At 36.8% G+C, this 3645-nt stretch overlaps 1 protein-coding gene across 2 annotated transcripts in view; it reads right to left on the bottom strand.

Annotated features, from left to right (window-relative positions):
* Positions 1-1559, bottom strand: part of LOC144977019 (lactase/phlorizin hydrolase-like) — a 45013-nt gene extending 43454 nt beyond the window's left edge. The window contains exon 1 of one of the 2 annotated variants that reach the window (XM_078921714.1): positions 1456-1559. The gene's annotated coding sequence lies outside the window, so the exon portion shown is untranslated. The remainder of the gene's footprint in view (positions 1-1455) is intronic. The other variant, XM_078921715.1, reaches the window with a different exon arrangement.
* Positions 1560-3645: the final 2086 nt, after the last annotated feature.

The following is a 3645-nucleotide window of genomic DNA, read 5'->3' as shown; positions in this document are numbered from 1 at the left end:
ACCGTTTTTAGACGTCAATTATTTGTTTAGTTCACGCTAGAATATATCAATCATACTAAAAGCGTTTAAGGATACACGCGTTAGAATTATTCATCTGGCGGGCATATGTTGTGAGTACGTCATTGAAACACATAGCATTAATATAATGAATGCATTTGATATCATACATGTTTTTGTTATTGATTTGGTGATTAATTATCATTATAATCCCTCTAACATACAATATACGTCAAAAATAACGAAAAGAAAAGATAGTTTGCGGTTGGCTAAGAAATTCACAACATTGCCACCCGGAAGTTTAACGGACCAACACACAAAACTATGTGTAACCTTGAACGTTTCTAGTCTGGTTAATACAGTTTAGTGAGAATTACTCATAAACGCAGATGGCAAAAACATTTAACAAAGACTTGAGGGACGTCATCTTCAAACTATCTATTGAAATGTAAGCTCCAATTTGTTAAACGGGTTTCCCCTTTATCAACAAAACACGATGAATGAAACACTAAGGACGAATGAGATATGTGTGAATGGCGTAGTTAAGGTGAATAAACAAAAACAATGATGGGACAGGAATGGGTAGTACGAATTAAATAAAACATGACAATAAATATTGATAAAAGGTGTGCGATTCATGAGAATATCTAAAAAGGAGGATGTGTTGTGCAGTATAGAGTGTAAAATAGAATCAAATGTAGACTATATTTAAATATTGATAAAGTGAAATTGGAATAACGTTTTAGAAACAGTTAGGGATAGTAGTATAACTATTATTGTTATTAAAGGTAGTAGCAGTAGTAGCAGCAGCAACAGCAACAGCAACAGCAGGAGCAGCAGCAGCAGCAGCAGTAGTAGTAGTAGTAGTAGTAGTAGTAATAGTAGTAGTAGTAATAGTAGTAGTAGTAATAGTAGTAGTAGTAGTAGTAGTAGTAGTAGTAGTAGTAGTAGTAGTAGTAGTAGTAGTAAAAGTAGACGCTCTGGTAATGATAATAGTGTGTAATATGAAAGGGCGATGGGTGGCGGGGGAGCCAGAGAGGCAAGGGATAAAGGTTGTATAATATTTAAATGAGCTCCAGTCTCGAGTTCAATCTGTGAGGTGACATGGTGTTAAGTTTAATTGTCAGTTCTGCTCGGTAATCCTTGATTCTGCATTCTCCTTAAAATACATAAAATTGAGAATGCCACCGATCTACCCATTGGAAGACACATCGTACCGGCCATATCCTGCCCAACAGAAAAAAGAGCTTACATTTCAATACTTATCGTTACGTTTTTCTTTTCAGCTTCAAGCAGCCACATTTTCATATAAACGTCAAAGGTTAATATATATTTTTGTGTGTTATCATGATTAATCTGACAGATAGTATATGTGAGTTTTCCCCCGAACCGCATAGCATCAATAAATATTATATTTAAAACAGTTTAATATTAATTTGGTCAATTAGATTGTCCTACCTTTCACAAGGATACTGCGACCAGCTGCAAATCCTTCACTGGACAACAAGAAACGTCATCCTCACATCCACGAACGTCATTTGTTTACACTCGTCTTGATGTTTATCTATATGATAATCCAATAGTTTTGGGCAGGGTCTAACACCAGTCCTGACGTTGCTATCATCAGTTAGTTAAAACCTTTACTGGTGGGGTTCGAGTTTAGCTTAACTAGACACTATTTTAGAATGTTTTCAGTTATTCAAATTTTATAAAAATCACATAATTTTATAAATTTCTTTTATTATTTTTGTTTATTTGTTTATATATTGCGCGCTTAGGCTGACGGACCACAGAACTACACGCTACATGCTACACGCTACACGTTTTAAACGTGTATAGAAAAGTGAAACCTCATTGTCTCTCTTATGCGGGCCATACAACTCACTACACGCTACACGGGACTCGCTACATGCTACATGCGTGTAGAAAGAAATGGACATGCTCACTTTTTTGCTACACGTCTAGTTCTAGATCTGGCGAACATGAACGACTACAGGGAAAAATTGATTGAAATGGTAAGAGCAAGGCCCCTTCTCTGGGATCTGGGAAGAGTTTTTCATCAGGATTCTCAAGAAGATGACGGAATGTACGCTGGAACTCTCCTTGTGATTATCTGAGAAGGAAATGTTCTCGGCACCATATGCTTTGTCTCTTTCGTTTTCTTCTCCTTCGGAACAAATGCAAAATGAGAACATCTTCTTCGTCGGAAGAATTAATCTTCGGAGAAAATAAAACAAAATCCCTCTGTCTCTGGCAAAATATGAAGCATGTAGCATGATAATGTGAAGTTATATAGCCTAGGGTTGGAAACGTGTAGCGTGTAGCATGTTGCGTGTAGCATGTAGCGTGTAGTTCTATGGCCCATCAGCCTAAGGTAATTTACCCACAACATCCCGTCAGCTTGATAAAACAGGACAACACATAAACAGTGTGTAACTTTGGCCGCATATAGATAGTATGCCTTTGGCTAAAAAGCTCACAACATTTCCATCCGGAAGTATAATGGACCAACAAACAAAACTATGTGTAACCTTTAACTTTTATAGTCTGGTTAATACAGTTTAGTTAGAATTACTCAAAAACGTGAATATAAAAAAAAAAACAATAACAAAGACCCGATTGACGTCAACTTCATTCTATCTATAGACAGTATGCGCTTGGCGAAGAAGCTCATAACATTGCCATAACTATCAGATAGTTCGAAGATGACGTCACTCAGGTCTTTGTTATTGTTTTTTGCCATCCGCGTTTATGAGTAATGCTCACTGAACTGTATTAACCTGACTATAAACGTTCATGGATACACACAGTTTTGTGTGTTGGTCCGTTATATTTCCGGATGGCAATGTTATGAGCTTCTTCGCCAAGCGCAGACTATCTATAGATAGTATGCGCTTGGCGAAGAAGCTCATAACATTGCCATCTATCTATCTATAGATATCTATAGATACTATCTATAGATAGTTCGAAGACGACGCCACTCAGGCCTTTGTTATTGTTTTTGCCATCCGCGTTTGTGAGTTGTTCTCACTAAACTGTATTAACCCGACTATAAAAAGTTCATGGATACACACAGTTTTGTGTGTTGGTCCGTTATACTTCCGGATGGCAATGTTGTGAACTCCTTGGCCAAGCGCATTCTATCTATAGATAGTGTGCGCTTGGCTAAGAAGCTCACAACATTGCAATCTGGAAGTATAACGGACGAACACACAAAATTATGTGTAACCTTAAACGTTTATAGTCTGGTTAATACAGTTAAACGAGAAGTACTCAAAAAAAACGTGGATTGAAAAAAACAAAAACAAGACAAGACAAAACAAAAAAAAAAAAACAACAACAACCCCCCCCCAAAAAAAAACACAAAAAAAACAACAACAAAAACCCAACAACAACAACAAAGGTAACAAACCAACAAAACCTTAACAAAGATCAACTTCATTCTATCTATAGTCTGGTTGATACAATTTTATGAAAACTCCTCTTAAAAAAACTGAGTGACGTCAACTTCGTTCCTTCTTTATTTAACATAACCACAATAAATGTCCGACCAATTGAATCGGGTGGTCTAATCTGTCAGATGAGTCGCACTTACACACAGACTGTTGTGTAATCTCTACTTCGGCGAAGTCTCGGGTTTGAGAGTTT

This window comes from Berghia stephanieae, chromosome 7 (assembly GCF_034508935.2).
Source record: "Berghia stephanieae isolate SIO BIC M18660-M18661 chromosome 7, UCSD_Bste_1.3, whole genome shotgun sequence".
Taxonomy (NCBI): Eukaryota; Metazoa; Mollusca; class Gastropoda; order Nudibranchia; family Aeolidiidae; genus Berghia; species Berghia stephanieae.
Note: the sequence above shows the minus strand (reverse complement) of the source record. Positions and strands in the feature narration are given on the sequence as shown.